This window comes from Acomys minous (assembly GCF_964271855.1).
Source record: "Acomys minous genome assembly, chromosome: 7".
Lineage (NCBI taxonomy): Eukaryota > Metazoa > Chordata > Mammalia > Rodentia > Muridae > Acomys > Acomys minous.
Window position 1 is genome coordinate 115725149 of NC_140488.1, and position 20644 is coordinate 115745792.

Here is a 20644-nt window from a genome sequence, read left to right on the forward strand (position 1 = left end):
GAAAGCCTTCAATTACTAGGAAACTGGGACAGTGGGGAGGACATCCTATTGGGACTCTAGATGAGAGAAGCATGGGAGAATGGCAAAGTAGAAGGATCCAGAGGGTCCTAGAAGCCTACAAGTAGAACATTATGATAGGCAGATTTGGGCCCAGAGATCCTAAACCCCTACCCAGATCTAGCCAATGGACAGAACATTCTCCACAGTAGAGTGGAGAGTGGGATACGACTTTCTCACATACTCTGGTGCCTCACCTTTGACCATGTCCCCTGGAGGGGGAGACCTGGTGGCACTCAGAGGAAGGACAACAGGTTACCAAGAAGAGACTTGATACCCTATGAACATATACAGGGGGAGGTAATCCCCCTCAGGAACAGTCATAGGGGAGAGGAATAAGGGGAAAATGGGAGGGAGGGAAGAATGGGAGGATACAAGGGATGGGATAACCATTGAGATGTAACAAGAACAAATTAATAAAATAATATATATCTTGGGGGGAAAAAAGGAAGCCAGAGCCAGGTGTGGCAGCCCTCTTAGAATCCCAGCACTTACGAGGCAGAGGTAGGAGTTTAAAGTAAGCCTAGGCTGCATAGTAAGTTCTAGTCTCAGATAAAATAACACCCATGTATAACCTCATATTGAGAAGGAGAAGAGAGGGAGGGAGGAAAGAGAGAGAACCAGAGACACAGAAAGATAATATGAAGACACAAGGCATATTTCGAGTAGCACATGTTGAAGCCAAGGCTTGTAAGAAGGCACAAGAAGCTAGAGGCGGGGCAAGGACTGTCAGGACCTCAAAATCCCTAGAAAGAATCAAGTTGGATGACATCTTGATGCTGACTTTTGGCCTCCAGAATGTAAGAGATAAATAGGTGCTATTTCCAGACACCTAGTTGTGAGAACTTGTGTCTGTAGCCCAGGGAATAAGTCCAATGGTCCCCCCAAGGAGTCAATAGAGTAATATTCAAGTAACAGGTTTAACAAGTACATGTGGCAGAAGGCAGAAGTTTGGGTTTGATTCAGCTTTGGCACAGTGAACATGGTAGAGATGATGCTGAAGACAAGATGAGATGCTCATGACTGCAGCAGCTATCCAGTAACCAGCTGAGTACAGGCACTGATTTCCCCTGCTGTTACCATTTCCCTGTGCAGTTCTGCTCTTGTGTACTCAGACAAAGGCACCTAAGGACACCTTAATTCTAAACTAAACCCACAGCAAGGTGAACTTTAGACCACAGCTTCTCAGGCTTCAATGCCCAAAAGATCCATGTAAGGCTCTTATGTAAATACAGGTTCTGATCTGGTAGGTTCAGATGAGGTCAGAGTTGTCTGCTCAAACAAGTTCCAAAGCCCTATTAGTGTAGCTGGGCCCAGAACCTGCTTTAACTAGTTAGGATCCTGTTGATGGTTTGGTCAAATTTATTTGGAAAGTGACACAGAGAGTATATATTTGGGGCTTTGAGAATACAGCGGTTTCCTATTGCTGCTGTTACAAAATACTACAAAGTCAGTGGCTTAAAATGATATCTATTTATAACATCACATTTCTTTGGTCAGAAATCCACCGTTATGCAGTTCAGCTGGTCAGAGTATTGATAGGTAGGTAGGTAGGTAGATATACAGACAGACAGATAACAGAAGATAGATAAAAGCCAGAGTATAGGTGGGATCATACCATATTTTTCAGACCATAAGATGCACTTTATTCTGCCCAAAAGTGAGGAGAAAATTAAGGTGCACCTTATGGTCCAATTGTTGTCATTGCCATTTTTCTTGTTTTACTGCTCTAAAACTTGGGTGCATATTATGGTCAGGTGTGTCTTGTGGTCCAAAAAATATGGCGGAAGGCTCTGGGAGGAGAATCTGCTTCCAAGTTTACTCTGGTTGCTGGTAGAGCTCAATTCAGGCAGCAGGAGGCCCCATTTTCTTTTGCAGTATCCATTTCTCTCAGCTCCATAACGCAGCTTGTGCCTTGCCATAGTGCTTTCTCCATCTTTAACCAGCAACAGCACATCAAATCCTTCTCCTGCTTCAGCTCTTCATGTTTAATGTGTGTCTTTCTGACTCTATGTGATAAAGGTCTCATATGATTACATGTGGCTTCCCTTGGTGATCCAGGGTACTCTCCCTACCTCAAGGTCTGTAAACTTACCTCAATCTGTGAAGACGTTTTTTGCCATGTAAGACAAAATATCACAGGCTCTGGGGAGAAGGCTATAGATGATCATTATTTTGCCTTGTACGGATGATGAATCTTGATTGTCAACCTCCTGAGATTGAGAATCTCCTAGGAGATAGTAAACATAGGCCTGGATGTGTCTGTGAAGGTGTTTCCAGAGAGGATTAACTAAGAGGGAAAAGTGTGTATGAGTGATGGGCAGCACCATCCCATATGTTTGGATCCAAATGGAACAGAAAGGGAACAAAAGAAGTCCAGAACACACAGATATTTTCTGTTTCTATTTCCTTCCACTATGATGAGACCTGCTCTGTCTTTCCATGGAAAACTGCTCTGTTCCACCATGCCTTCTCTGCCATGATGGAATAAAACCTCTATTCTGCTCTTAAGTTCTTTATACCAGGTACCTTGTTACAGTCACAGAAATTCATATCAATTACAGGGCCATGTGGTCTCTTTTGTCACTATTCAGGTGGGGTCCTTGTAGCATGAAAGTAGTACTAGATATTGAGTGAACGAGTAAGGCTGTGTTCCAATAAAGCTTTATTTATAGACATTGACATTTCAATTTTGCATGATTTTTACATGTTATAAAAATAATATTATTTTCATTCAAAGAGATAGTGTAGGTTCTGGTGTGATGGCTCAGTGGGTAGGGGCACCTTCTGTCAGGCCTGAAGGTCTGATCCCCTGGATTCATATGGTAGAAGGAGAGGACCAACTCCTGAAAGCTGTCCTCTAATCCCTACACGTATGCCATAGCATGAACACCTGCCCCCCACATATATAAAATAAAAAAAATAATTTAGAGCTGTAAAAATTGTAAACTCCCAGGACAATGCACTGGGCTAGATTTGGCCTCTAGTAACTGCATACAGAGATTAATCTAGGTCTTAGCTCTTCTTTCAGACCAGAAATCTAAAAGAGTCAATAATGTTCTCTCCCCACTTTTCCTACACCCTGGATGCTTCTTACATGACCAAAGTAAGATATCATAATCTAAGGTAGTATAAGAAAGATAGAAATAGAAAATTTCTCCCCAAAAAGTAATCATTTGTAAGATCAAAGATTAGTTTGTATTTGAGGGATTGAACCTTTACAGGGGAGAAATGCAAATATGCAGTTCTTATTCCACCTTGGAGCTCTATAAAGTCTTTATGTAGGCAAGCAAAACTAATTGAACCATTCTAGTCTCATGCAGTAGTAGGTTACTATATAGCCTTCTCTCATACTGGGGCTCATTTTTTCTTACCTCTGCATTGGTATACCAATTTATATATTATAAATTGTATTTACACTCTTTCTTAGTTTTGCTGTCTACTGCTGTCATAAAACATCACAATCAAAAGCAACTTGGAGAGGAAAGACCTTAGTTAGCTTACACATCCTAACCACAGTCATTCACTGAAGGAAGTAGGGCAATCACTGAAGCAGGAACCTAGAGTCAGAGACTGAAGCCAAGTCCATAAAAGATGACTGCTTACTGGATTGCTTCTCATGGTTCACTCAGTTTCTCTCTCTCTCTCTCTCTCCCTCCCTCCCTCTCTCCCTCCCTCTCTCTCTCTCTCTCCCTCCCTCCCTCTCTCCCTCCCTCTCTCTCTCTCTCTCTCTCCCTCCCTCCCTCCCTCCCTCCCTCTCTCTCTCCCTCCCTCCCCCCTCTCTCTCTCAATTTTCGAGCCAGGGTTTCTCTGTGTAGCCTTAGCTGCCTGGAACACACCAGGCTAGTCTCGAACTCACAGAGATCTGTCTGCCCCTGCCTCTGCCTCTCAGTGCTGGGATGAAAGGTATGTGCCATTACACCAGGCCTTCAGTGTCTCTTTTATATGACTTGGGACCACCATTGCCCACAGTGGGCTAAGTGCTCTCACACTAATCCATTCATCAAAGAAATGTCACACAAACTTGCCTACAGGCCAACCAGATGGAGGAAATTCCTCAATTGATATTTTTTAAAGATAGGCAGAAGTTTTCAAAAAAAAAAATTCCGAACATCTCTGTAATGTACATTATATTATCTGCTGTGTGACACATGCCGTCCTGTGTGGGAGTGAACTGGATCTGTGTCTGGTAGAAAAGAAGCCTTGAAGCGATTTCCCACAATATGTCTTTAAAGATATTACATAAAGCTGGCCATAGTAACACACACTTGCAATCTCAGCACCTGAGAGGTGAAAGCAGGGGGGTCAGAAGTTCACTTCTTTTTCCTTCTTGGTCAGGCTAGCTAAGAGTCTGCCAAGTCTGTCAGCATTGTCAAGGGACCTATTCTTGACTTTGCCAATTCCCTTCATATTTTTCTCCTTTCTATTGCATTCTTTTTTAATAGTATAGTGCCAGTTTTACCTCATCATGTATTTTAATGCTCTGTTGTTAGGATGATACATATTTGTAATTGTACATAGTCTCTGTGAGTTCATTTATATGTTATCATCACAAAACAGCACATCTGTCGCTTGTAAGAATGTTTCTTTTTGTAAGACTCCAGAAGTCAGGAAGCACCTAAGCAGAACTGTGTCTTGCTGATATGCCAGGATCACGGAGTGCATGTACTTTCAGAAGCTGTGCGTTCCTGCGCAAGATCAAGCCAGTCAGCATTCTAGCACTGATAGAAGAAGCTCTCCACTCCAAGATGAGGAGCTAGTAACACTTGATGGCTGCAACAGAGGGGAGAGTAGATATTAGCCAAATAACACAGGATAATCACAAAATACAGACCTAAATAACAAGGAAGACTCTAGGAAGAATGCTCAATTCTCATTTGGAAGGACAAATATAATAGACACTAGAGCAGTTAAAGAGAGAGAACAGGAAGGGAGCCTACAATAGAGGTCCTCTGAAACATTCTACCCAGCAGGAGATCCAAGCACATGCTGAGACACACAGCCAACCTTCAAGGTGGAGTGCAGGAAGTCTTATGGAAGACTCGGGGAATAGAGGAACCAGGAAGGGTCACAAACTCCACAAGGACACAGTGGAGCCAGCAAATCTGGATGGAGGAGGGGGTACTGCAGAGACTGATGCACCAAGCAAGGCCCGTGCATGGTGTGGACCTAGACACTCTACTCAGATGTAGTCAATAGGCAACACAGTCTCCATGTGGGTGCCATAATATGGGGAGTAGGGGCTACTTCTGACATGGACTCTGACCCCCACATGTTGATCACTTCCCCCTGGCAGGGTGGCCTTGCCAGACTACAGAGGAAGAAGATACAGGCAGTCTAGATTAGACTTGATAGTTGAGGTTAGATGTTAGAGGAGGAAGGCTCCCCTTTTTGAGCACTAGGAGAGGGAGGGAGAGAGTATGAGGGAGGAAGGGTGGGACCAGGAGGTGACAAGGGAGGGGGCTACATTTGAGATGTAAAGTGAACAAATTAAAAAAAAACTTCTCGATATATCTCCATCCACACCTTTCAGCTATACTACAGAGCAATAGTAATAAAAACTGCACTGGTAATAAAAATTGCACTGGTTGATCAATGGAATCAAATTGAAGACCCAGAAACAAACTCACACACTCACAAACACTTGATTTTTGACAAAGGATCTAAAACCATACAATGGGGAAAAGATAGCATCTTCAACAAATGGTGCTGGTTTAACTGGATGTCCACATGTAGAAAATGCGAATAGATTCATATTTATTACCCTGCATAAAACTAAGGTCCAAGTGAATCAAAGACCTTAACAAGACACCAAACACACTAAATCTGTTAAAAGAGAAAGTGGGAAGAACCTTGAACTCATTGGCATAGAAGAGAACTTCCTGATCAGAACACCAACAGCTAAGGCTGTAAGATCAATTAATAAATGGGACCTCATGAAACTAAAAAGCTTCAGTAAAGCAAAGGACACTGTCAATAGAACAAACAGTAGCCTACAGATTGGGAAAAAATTTTCACCAACCCTAAATGTGACATAGGGCTAATATCCAATATATATTTTAAAAATTCAAGAAATTAAACACCAACAAACAAAATAATCCAATTAAAAAGCGGGGTACAAGAGCCAGGCATGGTGGCACACACCTTTGATCCCAGCACTTAGGAGGCAGAGGCAGGTAGATCTCTGTGAGTTTGAGGACAGCCTGGTCTACAAAAGGAGTCCAGGACAACCAAGGATAGACAGAGAAACTCTGTCTCCAAAAAAAACAAACAAACAAACAAACAAAAAACCCCAAAAACAAAACAAACAAAGAGAGAGAGAGAGAGAGAGAGAGAGAGAGAGAGAGAGAGAGAGAGATGGAGTACAAGTTAAAGTTAACAGAGAATTCTCAACAGGAATCTTGAATGGCCTAGAAGCACTTAAAGAAATGCTAAATGTCCTTAGTCATCAGGGAAATGCAAATCAAAATGACTCTGAGATTCCTTCTTATACCCGTCAGAATGGCTAATATCAAAAATTCAAGTGACAGCACATGCTAATGAGGATGTGGAGAAAGGGGAACACGCCTCCATTGCTGGTGGGAGTGAAAACTTGTACAACCACTTTGGAAATCAATCTGGCTCTTTCTCAGAAAACTGGGAATAGCTCTACCTCAAGACCCAGCTATACCTTTACTGGGCATATACCCAAAAGATGTTCTACCATACAACAAGGACATTTGCTCAACTATGTTCACAGCAGCTTTATCTGTAATAGCCAGAATCTGAAAATGACCCTAATATCTTTCAACTGAAGAATGGTTAAAGAAACTGTGGAACTTTCAAAGTACTGGAGGTAAACCTTGAATTCTACTTGAGTTGTATGGGTACAATACCTTATATTACAGTAGAAATATATATAATATGTGTGAAGAATAATCTTAAATTCGAAACCTCCATTGCAAGCTGTTTAGGATAAATAAGTTTTACAAGTTAATTATTGTTAATTGATCAAATTATCAAATTATGGTCATGTCAATTACTAGTCTATTTATATTATAAGAATATACATCCTAGGTTTAACAGATATATATGATTCTATAGATAGATAAGGTAAAATAGGGGTCTTCAAAAACCTCAGAGATGTACAAAACATGACATTTAAAAATGTTTTTACTAATTTTAAAGATTTATTGACAATAAGACAGGTTAACCCCTGGCAACACCCAGCCTGCCTCAAAGAAGATGATGAGCATCAAAGAACCTCCTTATGAAGATGGCTTCAAATGTGGCAAACCAGCCACTGGGCAAAACGTCCTCATTTCTGCCACAGACAGAATTCTGCCCCAAAATGGGCAAGCTTGGGTGCAGGCAGAGTCAATGGCCAAACTCAGCCAAGACAGGGTAAGTCCTCAATAGTTCCTGCCTCACAAATATGTCTGTTAGATATATTGAGCCAGAAGTCTGAAGATGATGTTCCAACACTACAGAGAGTTTTGGGTGACCAGGCAGCAAACTGTCTCCTATCAGTTTTTTTTTTTTCACTTTGGAAACTGCTAACCTGCACTTTTTGTTTACTCGGGTAATTAATTTTTTTCCTTCTCAAGTCTCAGATGGAGTTGAAAACCAGATAGTTTAGTCTTACAATTAAGCTTAGTTGGTTAGTGGTTAAGATATTTTTAGGTCTAGTTAGATGTTTTAAGTTGATAGATATGAGCTATGATAGATATTGATTTACATTCAGAATTTTAGATTCACCAAGATAGGAAAGATGTTTTCTTTAAGGTTGCCAAATACAAATAGCCAAAAACACTATAAATGTAACAGTAATATAATTCCTGATTTTTGTGGTTCTTCTTGCTGTCTGTAGTTTATTTTATATATGTGTAATAATATAAATGTATACATAAAAATTCTTTCAAAAAAGAAAAGAAGGGGAAATATAGAAATATACAGGAATGATAGGACAAAAAGTAGATTATTGAGTCTACTCCTCAACTTAAGGCCTTAATTGTTACTCACAAGGTTACTTTTAATTCCTTAGTACAGAAGTTTGTATATTGATGCAAAATAAGTTTAAATTTGATACATCGGTATAGAATTCAAATTTAAGGTTATTCTTCACAAACATTATATATATTTCTATGGTAATACAAGGTATTATACCCATACAATTCAATTGGAATACAAGGTTTACCTCCAATACTTTGAAAGTGCTATTGTAGGCTATTTAGGATAAGTAAGTTATATAAGTTAATTGTTAGTTGATCAAATCATGGGCATGTCAATTAGTACTTTATTTTTATAACAAGAAATCTTTTTTAAAATTTATTTATTTATTTGCTTAATAAAAGGAACTGCGGTACATTTATATAATAGAATACTACTCAGCTATTAAAAACAAGGAAATCACAAAATTTGCAGGCAAATGGATGAAACCCGAAATGTTCACCCTGGGTTCAGTAATCCAGACCCAGAAAGACATGCATGATATATACTCACTTATAAGCAGATTTTAGCCATTTAGTACAGGATAAAATGCACAAACCCATAGAAGATAAGTAACAAGGAGGACCAAAGGGAGGATGCTTAAATCTCACTCAGAAGAGGAAATAGAATAGACAGCAGAAGAGATTGAAGTGAAGGAACAAGGTAGGAGAGGGAGTGCAGAGAGAAATGATAAAGATCAGACCTGAGGAGAGCAGGGGCAGGACAACAGAAGGTCTGCAGAGGAAAGAGAAACTGTGAGCTGGAGCATCTCTGTGACAAACTGGGGACCTATGTGAGGATAGGCTTCTGGAAAGATATAGAGGTGGCTCAAGGTGACACTCATAGTAGCAGGGATCATGGAGACTGAAGAGGCTGCCCTCTAACTAGATAGGACTTCTAGTTGATGGAGGGGCATCCCAGCTCAACCACAAAAACTTCAACACAAAATTTACCCTGCCTACAAGATGTTCAGGAATAAAGATAGAGCAGAGATTGAGGGAATGCCCAACCAATGCCTGCCCAACCTAAGACCTACTTCATGGGAGAGAGCCAAGCCCTGACACTATTAACAATTCTCTGCTATGCTTGCAGACAGGAGCCTAGCCTAGCTGTCCTCTGAGAGGCTACATCCAGCAGCAGATCAAAACAGATGCTGAGACTCACAGCCAAACATTGGACAATGTGTAGGGAGTCTTGTGGAAAAGTGGGAAGAAGGAGAAAAGGACCTGGAGGTGACAGGAGCTCCACAAGAAGACCAACAGAGCCAACTAACCAGGGCCCAGAAGGGCTTGCTGAGTCTGAAGTACCCAACTAAGGACCATGCATGGACTGGACCTAGGCCCCCTACACACATGTAGCCGATGGGCAGCTCAGGCTTCCGGAATGTCCCCTAGTAAGGCAAGCAGGTGCTGTCTCTGACATGTACTTTGTTGCTTGTTTTTGATCACTTCTCCATGGCAGGGTTGCCCCAACAGGCCACAGAGGAAGAGGATACATTCAGCCCTGATGTGACTTAATGAACTGGGGTGGCTTGGTGGTGGGGGCTCCCTTTTTCTGAAGAATAGGAGGGGAGAGAAGAGGGGAGGAGAGGAGAGGGAGGAAGTGTAAGACAGGAAGAAGAAGAGGGAGGGGACAATAATCAGTATGTAATGTAAATAAATGTGAATAAATTTATTCATTCATTTTTAAGTCTAATATTCAAAATCTCTTCTAAGAATCATGTGATCTCTGAACTGTAACCCCCTGCAAAATAAAAACAAAAAAGCAGATCATGTACTTCCAACATAGAATGGTACAGAGCATATATTACTGTTCCAAAATTTAGAGAACGTAGTGAGGAAATACTGAACCAAAGCAAGACCTAAAACCAGCTCTGCAAACTGCAAATTCTGCAACTCCATGTCTGATGTCAAAGTGCTCTGCAGATTGGCAACTCCTTTCAGCTTTGTTGACTACAACACACTTCCCTCTCTTGGGCTGGTTCCACTCCCTGCTAGCAGCTCTCCTTTACAGGTATCCATTGACTCTGGCATCTTCAACATCTTGGGGTCTCAAGTGAAATCCAGGCTACACTTTCACAGCTTCACACAATGGCATGTCGGGGCCTCTATGCAGGGACACCCCTGACACATGCCTGGCCTCTGTGACTTTCCTTAGTCAAGGGGGAGATTCCACAACCCCATTCTTGTATTCTTGATTTTAAAGGCAGACCACATAGCTGGAGCTGCCAAGTTCTCCTGCTTGCTAGGGATGGAAGTTGGGCCACTCTTTCAAATATATTTTCATCAGCAGTTTTTGGTGGTTTCCTTTACTGCTTAAGCTTTTCTTTAACTCCTTTCCACAAGTTGGAAGATTATTGGGGTGGGGTCTTGCCCTAAGGTTATAACCCCCCCTTATTCCATTTAGCATCAGGTTTCTCTTTTATCCGTTTATTTCCTGGAGCACAGGACTTAGCTCCACTACACTTCCTGGTGCTTTTATTTTCTCCTCAAACTGTTGTTTTGTATTTTCCCTTGTGCAGCTTGCTTTTTCCATATAGATCAACATAAGAGTGGTTACTAGTAACTACATGACACAGTCAACACTAGGCCATTTTGAAATCTCCTCTGCTGATGTTATTAATCCATAACTCTTCAATTTAGCCTTAGATAGATTTTTTTTTGGACAAAGGCAGAAAGCAGCCACATTCTGCATCAAAATATCACAAGAATGCTCCCTAGGCCACATAACAACATTTTCCTCCTCTGAAACTATTTAAGCTTTCATAATTCAAATCACCCTCAGCACCACTCTTTTCCATAATCCTACTAGGATGACTCATTAAGCCTTGCTTAAAGTGTCCAAAATAACACCATGTTCCATATTTCTCCAAAACAAAAGCACAGTTTGGCCTATTAGGATCACAATAATATCCAGTCTCTGGTACCAACTTCTGTCTCAGTCATCGTTCTGTTGCTGTGGAGAGATATCATGACCACAGCAACTCTTATAAAAGAAAGGATTGTAATTGGGGCTGGTTTACAGGTTAAGAGGTTTAACCCATTGTCCTCATGACAGGAAGCATGCAAGCAGACATGGTGTTGAGAAGGTAGCTGAGAGTTCTACATCTGGATTGACAGGTAGCAGGAAGAGAGACACTGGGCCTGGCTTAAACTTTTGTAGCTCCAAAGCCCAGTCCCAGTGATGCATTTCCTCCAACAAGGCCACACCTCTTCCCAAAAAGACCACACTTCCTAATTGTGCTATTCCATATGGGCCAAGCATTCAAACATAGGAGTCTATGGATCCATTCCTACCACCACAATAAGTTTCTAGAGAACTTCCAGAAACGGCCAGGCAATGACTTCTTTTGAGATACTTTGGGGGATTTGAAATACTCTTGTATCCCCAGTGGCTGTTGGGTTGTTGGTTTTCACAACACTCTTGGTATGTGATTGTTGGATTTTAAGATTTCCGTGGATCCAAGGGAGATTAAGATGTTATGTGGCAAGTTAAAGTGCCAATAAGCCTCTATTCTTATTGATATACAGATGTTTCTCCAAAATGACATTTCTTATATTTTTGTAAGCCCTTGGTTGCTTTCAGGGTTCTAAAAAATTAATTTTTAGCAAACTTTGGCCTTAGGGAGGAACAGACTTTCTGTGGCTCCTTATCCCACCATCCCTACCTAAGTGACCATTCAAATTTGCTTTCAAGTCTAACTGTATATGAGAGTAATCTGCCAAATGCTTAATTTTTATGGTTATCTTTGAATTTATATATGTATTTCTGTACCAAAAAAAATACATGGAAATAATTCCAGAGACAAGCACATTTAGGATACCCAGAAATGGGGGTGGGGGGATAAGTTTATGTAAGTTTTATATGTATATGTATAAATGTATGTAATTCAGAAATATGAGTTGCAGTTTTCAGCAATAGAGAAAGGCAACCCAGATTTACTTCCATACTTTATAAAACTCAGCAATAAACCTACACTCTAAACTTCATGAACATTTTTTTTTCTGGAGATAAATGTAATTTACAATGTTAAATTTCTCTTGTTGTCATAACAAATTACCACAAATCCACTGGCCTAAATAACTCCATGTATTCCCTTATAGTTCTACACATCCAAAGTCTAAGCAGTCTCCAGAGTGTTTTCTGCTCTGGGCCTCATGAAGTTGAATAAGTGTTGCCAAGTTGCATTACTCTGGAGATTATGGGAAAGATCTCTTCCAGCTGAAGTCATGACTCAGGCTGTAGAGTGCTTGCCTCGTCTGTGTGAGGGCTTGGCTGGATTCCATCCCAGCTGTGCAAAATAGTCAAAGTAGAAGCAATGCTATAGTAGTTCTTTTTTCGTGAAGACAGAGAGTTAACTTAGTAAAGTACTTACCCAGATCACACAGTCAGGCATGGCTCCATGTACTCCGTGGGGCTAGCAAGTAAGCCAGCATAGCCTAATTGGCTGGCCTCAGGTCCCAATGAGAGAGCCTGAATCACAAAACAAAGTAGAAAATTCCTGAGGGGAAACTACACCTCAGGCTGTCTTCTGACTTCCACACATATGTGTACTGATACACACATACAAACACTGTACACACACACACACATACATACATACACACACACATTTAGAGCTGAGTGTTCAACAGTCAATTACTCTAAACCTTTTGACTGTATGTAAGTCTCTTCAATAATGGCTGCCCATTGTAAACAGAAATTTCTCTAAGCAATGCAACACTAATCTAGCTATAAACACAAATATTTAGAAGGCAGTTTCATATCACATCCATTTAGCAAAAGCTGTAAATCCCCCTGCATGAGATTTTTTTTTCTTATCCCTATTGGCTTTTAACAAGTTTTCTAATACCATGAACGAACTTATTACTGTGGAGTGGGCCCCAAATCTAATCAGTAAACAATTGGGTATTCCCATAACAGTAATGTCATAATGACATACCAGGTCAGTATTATAGCTTGCAAGATTCACACTGGATAAGGATTGTTTACTTTTCCTCACCAAAAGTGTGCCTACCACTTTCTAGCATTAGGCAGCACAAAAGAAACTTTCAGCTAAAGTCCAGCTTGATTTGTTGATGCCCTGAAGCCAAAGTACATCATGTTGTCAACAACAGGGTTTTGCCATCTAGTTCCAATGGACAACCCAGACCCAGGGTAATAGCCTATATAAGTTCTGGGTAGCTCAGAGGCTTTCCTAACTAACAACTCATAGGAAGGTATCTTACACTTGGTACTGAGAGCTTTGATAGCCTGTGGCTCTGGATATTTCCATTTAAACTGGTTTGTGTTATATTGTTAATTAATTTATAAAATATTAGGCTTCTATGCTGATTTTTATGTCTTTTAATTTTGGTTAACCCTTCTCTCTCACCATTTGCTCTCCCTTAACCCTACTTTCCAGTTCTAGTATCCTCCTTCTGCTTTCAGATCACACACGTTTTACAACATTCCTCCACCCATCCACCCCCAATTAAGGCTTTTCTCCACTGCCATGGTGACTTTCTAGCTTCCTGGCACACCAATTTAAATATAGTAGAAGTTAGGATCTGTGCATGAGAGAAACCATATACTGTTTGTCTTTCTGGAGTAAAGGCGAATTTCTGTTCCTATAAGCTACTCACCTTCCCTTTTTAATAACCCTCTTTCTCTCATCTTCAAATCTAGCAACAATGCAGCAAATCCATCTTGTTCTTAGGTCTCTCTGGCTTCCTCTTTTGTTACAAACCATAACATTAGATCTAAAAAAGGACTTTCATGATTGGGTTAGGCTAACTATAATAATCTCCCTATCTTAAGTTTAGTTGGGTAATATAACATAATTTAGGAGAGAGATATCACAGTCACAGAATCTTGGACGAGGGTAAAAAAAAAAAAAAAAAAAACAACAACAACAACAACTCCAGAGAGCTATTTTTAGAATTCTATCTACCATGGGTATCTAAGTAAAAGTTGGTTTGTTTGCTGAATGACTGGCCTAATAACATATGAGTACAAAGTCTACTCCTATGTGGAAAATTCTTTTACATTTGAAATTTGCAAATATATAAAAGTAGAAAGGAGAGTATAATATTCATACAGACTACCAACTAGATTTGAGGATTGCTCAAATTTTGCTGCATTTACCTTATCTATATATACATATACTGAAGTATTTGAAAATAAAAGCTATTGTGATAAATCCTGAATAGGTCAATATGCATCTCTCAAGAATGAGGACATTTTTCATATAATCATAATGCTATTATTGTACCTAGGAAACATAATTATAATTTCCTCATAAAGCTACTATATACCCATATTCAAAAGTCCTCAATTACACAACAATACTTTTAATCTTTTAAAAATTATTTAAATTATATGAAAGGTATTTGTCATAATGCTTTTTGTGTGTCTTTTATGGTAAAACTTTGTTTTTTGTTTTTCATAGACCTAAGAAAAATAGGTATCATAGTTTGAAAGAAACTAGTCCTCATAAGCCTATAGGGAGTGGCACAATTAGGAGGTGTGGCCTTGTTGGGGTAGGTGTGGCCTCTTTGGAGGAAGTAGTCAGGGGGTAGGCTTTGAGATCTCAAATGCTCAAGCCATGCCTAGTGTGGCAATCTCTTCCTGTTGGCTGGGGATTCAGATATAGAACTCTCTCCAGCATCATGTCTGCCTGGATGCTCCCATGTTTCCCACCATACTGATAACTGTAAGCCAGCCCCAACTAAATCTTTTCTTTATAAGAGTTGTCATCGTCATGGTGTCCCTTCACAGTAACATGGTTCCCAGGGGCAGCACAGACCACAGACATCAACATGATTCTCAGCTGCAGCAGAGATCACTGACTCTATCATGGTGCCCAGTAGCAGCACAGGCCCTGGACATCAACATGGTCCCTAGCAGCAATACAGACCATGGATATCCACCTGGCTTTTGATGGTAACACACAGGCCACAGACATCAAAAAAGGGCCTGGGCTGCAGCAGGACCACAGGCCCCCAACATGGCTCTCAGTGGCAACATAGACCACAGACACTAACACGGCCTCCTATGGGAAGGCTAGACCACGGACAACCACATGAACCTTGGGCTTCAACATGGCCTGGGGCAGCAGTACAGACCACAGATACCAGCATGACCTCTGGGAGCAGAACAGACCATGGAGGTTTTCTCAAGAAAGTCCAATCCAGAAAATGAAGCGTTCTTCATCCTGGACATCCTGTCATTGCTCAGAACCAGGGTAATCATGCAGTGTGTTTTGGGGCTGCATCTGTGCAAGCTCCAGGCTGCTGCATACCACCCTGCCAACCTTACTTGGCAATAACATGTTCCCCTGTCCACAGAAACCTTCTCCCACACCTGTCAGTGCTGGCCATCTCTAGTTCCATCTCTCCACCATACACACACTGCTCTCCACTATGCACTCACTGCTCAGTTCCTCCATCTTTCCCACCTCTCCATTGCATATCCATTTGTCATAGTGGCCTTGAGAAATGTAGTATGACACACAGTATTTTTTTCCCCTCAGACAGCTTTACATGTAAATATTCATTGCAATGAGTCCTTGTTCTGGTTCAAGGTTTCTGTTTGCGGAAGCATCATAAATACTGGACCATCACTGAGACTTGTGTTGGATATCCTGCTGTTGCCTAGAGTCAGGGGGATGTTGCTGCAGGGTAGGATCTGTCCTTGATGTCAACTTCCCTCTCACTAGGCACTACTGTTGTGCAGACAGCATCACTTCCTGCGTGCTCTCTGGCTCCCAGCAGCAGGGCAAGCAGTAGGGGTTACAGGGGTGCTCCATGTTGGGGGCTGGCCAGCCCTATCAGTAATGGCACACCACCCTGTCCTTGGGCCAGCCCAAACCATGGCTAATAGGGAACAACCTCTGTGCTTGCAGCCTACAGGCTGAGACAAGGCAATAAAGAATATAGATTCTTCATTCTCCTCCAAGCAGAGCTGTGTTCCACCATCTTTCTTTCCAAGTTTGTGAATCTACTTTTTTAAAAGCATCTTCGCAGAACACCTGTCACTTTTTTCTTTAGTTGTTCTATAGCAACTGTGGACTCTGCAGAGTCCTTTTCTGAAAGCTGCATCACCTTGTGGAGCTTCCGTGGTCCTCTCAGTCTCCTCAGAGCTCTGTGGCAGGTGCCAGCAGTAGGTGCCTGCTGCCACCACCATCTTTTTTTCCTTCCCATCTTGCTCCCTTAATCAAATCCAAGACTGCTAGCTCAGGGGTGGCCCCACCCACAATGTGCCAGACCCCTCCATATCAATCACTCATTTAAAAATGTCCTGCATGCTTGCCTATCTTATGGAGGCATTTTCTCAATTGAGGTTCCCTCTCCTCAGATAACTGTAGCTTGTGTCACGTTGACATAAAAGGCACACTAAGGTTTGAGACATTTTTCTTCCTTCCATTCTGTCCCACCCCTGTGTTTCTTGGGATAAAACTCAAGACCTTATGTACACTAGGCAGGTACTCTCTATCAGTCTATCTCCAGCCCCAATAGAATGATTTTCTAATTGTATTATACTTCTACATTTGTTAGCTGTAATATTAACATGACAAAATTCTTTCTTCAATTGGAGTATAGGAAAACAACTTTTCTCTTAATTATAAATGTTCAGGAAATCTTTTGAGGCAGAAGTCATCCTCAAAGGTGAAAAGTGAGGATTTTTTTTTTGCTTTATATTTTCTTTTCACTTTTATTGTAATTATAAATTCATGAATTTTATTTATTCAGTGTTTTATAATCATTTACACTGATTAACATCATCGTGCTCAACTGATGCTCAAATTGCCCCATCATGATTAGTGGACCCTTTCAATGTGATACCACTATCATTCTTAGATGACTCCATAAACCTTGAGAATTTTTTTTGTTTATTTGTTTGTTTATATTTCTTTCTAACATAAGATTATCAGATTCAACTTGTATTTTCCTGCCCTAGATCTAGAATCAGGTATGGTCGCTTTTGGTGAGGTATTACTAAGATATAGTTACTAAATGTTCTAATTGATCTTATGGACAGGGTGTGGATTATAGATACTTATAGAATAAAAGCAGGGGTCCATGAATCATGATTCTTATGCCCAAATCATTGCACTGCTTGTTTTGTAAATAAAGCTTTATTGCTTCTCAGCCTCTTGGTCAAAGTGAAATGTAAATCAAGATTTATTGAAATACAGTAAACAAACAAATAAAACTCATTGTTTTACATCTGGTTGCCATTACTTTTGTGCAATAACAGTAGAGGTAAATGATTGCAATAGTACAGTATTGTCTGAAAAGTCTAAATTATTTCCTGTCTAGGAATTTACATAATTTTTGTCATCTCTTGGATTAAACATCTACAAATTATATGTTGGGGGCATGTTTATCATGTTGGTGGAGGATGCATGTGTGTGGCTGTGGAAATCACAGGTCAAACTTGAGAGTCATTCCTCAGAAGCGATCCACCTAATGGTTTTTCAGATCACTGAGATGTGGAATTTGCTGATCAGGCTAGGTTGGCTGGCCTGTGAGCCCAATCTGTCTGTCTCTCCCTAGCACTGTGATTATAAGGGTGTATCACCGTGGGAACCTGGATTCTGAGGCTCAGAATCTGGTCCTGTGTTGACAAAGCAAGTGCTCTACTGACTGAACCATCTATCTCCACAACTCCTGCAATTATAGTTTTAATATTTCTTTCATATTTATACTTTCAGTTCAAAGGGAACCTTGTGGGGGTTTGTTCACTTTTTAGATTTTTCTACTTGTATCCCTATTTCATTTTTTTCCTTCTTGAATATGAGGCCCCTCAAGGCAATATCCTTTGAGGCAGCAAATGTGCCAACAGTTAGAGAAGTAGGCTCAGAGACAGATCCAACCTCCCATTTATCTCCATTTTCTTAATAAGGAGTCTTAACTTGTAACAATATGAACATAGCTACATAGCTTGCTTTACTCTATAATACATAAAGACTCTTTTAGAATAATAGTATCAATAGCACTTCTTGTGATAAAACTATTAAATCAATGTGATTTCATAGTGTTTTGTATCTTTATAGAACATTCCATTACAAATGTATATCAGACTATATCACCCAAGTAACTTAAAATGAGCCCATTTCTCTGTTTATAGTATTTCTGATTTGGTAGATAGTCTCACTTGCTTCAATTTAATTTTAGACTTTCCTTTATATTCTTCTTTATATTGGCATCATTTAAAAAATATACCAAACATAATCCTAACGGAGAGTTTTAACATGTCTATGAGAAATAAATACCACTGAATCCCAGTAAGAACATATACTCAGGCAATAGGATTAGTAAGGTTGTAAGCACACACACACACACACACACACACACACACACACACACACACACACAAATACCTCTCTCATAAATGTGTACATACATAATTAAAATAACTAATTAAACAAGTAAATAGATAGGAGAGACTTAATTCAAAAGGTGGTGCCTGAAAGAACGCGTAGACCAGTTCCCTCCGTGTTCTCCTTAAGTTGAAATGAGTTATGATCAGTGCACTTTCAGGCTTTAGGGTGGGGATAAGGAGTAAGGATGAGATTTTGGCTTGAATTACTCAGAAAAGGAAAATCTGATAAGGTGAACTGCTCCAGCCTTCAAGGTTGTTTCCTTCTTCTGTTAGGCAGGAGCATTTACTTTCTGTCACGTGGCGTGAGAGATACCAACTCTTCATTAACTGCACTGCACAAACAAGATTGCCGCTTCCTTCCCTTCTCGGGATCTGTATCAGATCCTGAGGACTACATTGACCACCTCAGAGAGATTCACAAAGTTCCCCAGTTCCCTGATACTCCATAGGAATCATTTAGATCAAGGTAACAGAAAGCCAGTTGGAGAGTCCATTGAAAGGACAGGGTAAGACGTACTCAGAATCAGAGATTATTACATGAACTGTTACATAATTTTTAGGGCAAAAGTATATGGGAAAAAACCTGAATTGCTGAATTAAAACTCAAGATACCTAGAAGAACCTCAAAGATCACAGTGACATTCCTCCAACAACCTCTGCATATGTCCCCTATGTTTCTCTCCCTCTGTGGCATGGTCCCAGAATAGCTGTTTAAAATGCATTTTAATTAACAGAATTACATCATTTACCTCTTCCCTTCCTCCCTCCAGCCCCTTCCTCACACCCCGCTTTCAAATTTTTAGCCTCTTTTTCTTTATTATTGTTACCTCCGTGTATGGTTATGCACATATACATGCAACACACACACACACATATACATATATATATGCACAAATACATCAATGCAACCTGATGAGTCTGTTTTTGGTGTTTGTGTTTATATGGTTTCAGGGTTGTCCACTTTGTATTGGATTACCAATATGGAGCTCATCCTTGAGAGAGGCTAATTCTTTCTCTCCCAGCAGTTATTAGTTGCCTAAAGCTCTTTGTCTAGAGGTGGGACCCCATGAAAAATTTTCTCCTTCCCTACTAGCATGTCTCTTGATAGTGCCATTGTTCCTGTCTTGTTTATGCAGCCATTTCTAGGAGAGACTGTTTCCCAGCAGGCTTCCTAGTGGAAAGATTATAAGACCCAAACCAGTTTTTTTCATAGAAGTTAGCACTTTGTAGCCCTGGCAGTTACTGGCCTCACATCCACTTAGTTTTACCACCCATTGAGAAAGTGCCTTCTTTCCTTCATTCTAACTAATTATCCTGGAAGACACATGACTGTCTTAGGTTACAAGCTCATCTCACCTGAGTTCTACCACTGTGGCCAAAGGTAGAGCCAAGGTGGTCAGATGCTACCTCTGGTTCATCACTATAGCCAAGGATATAACAACTATAAGACAATGACAATTCCATCCAAGCCTTATGGTCACAGGGCATGTCCTAAAAGAAAGCACTCTTATGCTCAGAAGAAATGAGGGCATGCTAGACAAAAGTAGATAACCTCAGTAAATCAAGTCTCAATAAATGCAGAAATAGACACTTTGAGAACACATACTGATCAACACTTGCACTATCATTTCATATGAAGTCATAAATAGCAATTTTCCCTTTAACTGATATATGAGAAAATATTTCTACATGATATGTCATATATAATTGCATTTTATCTTTTAGGCATTGTGATGGATAATCTTTCTTGTCAACTTGATTAGATTTGGAATCACCTAGAAGATATCCTTCTGGCAATGCCTTGCCCTGAATGTGAGTGATACCATCTCATAGGCAGGGGTCCTAGAATGAATAAAAAGAGAAAGAGAGATAAAGGGAGAAGAACACTGAAATTCTTCTTTCTCTGCTGCCTTGTCTGTTGAACTATGAAGAGTCCCAGAGACACACACTCTCACCATCATGCCTTTACTGCTACAATGCATTGTACCCACAAGCCAGGAGTCAAAACAACCACTTCCACCCTTCAGTTGCTTCTTTGTAGATATTTGGCCACAGCATTGTGAAAAATAACAAGTGCCAAAGCATGCTTTATATAGGCTATTTTCTCCAATAAAACTAATCATTATCGTAGTCCTTCCTTGCCTGTGGTTTTGGTTTTTGACATTTCTACTACTTAAATTCAATTGTTGTCCAAAAAGTTTTATAAGAGCAACAAGTACTGTTAACTAGTAGGTTATGTCTAGTCCTGTTT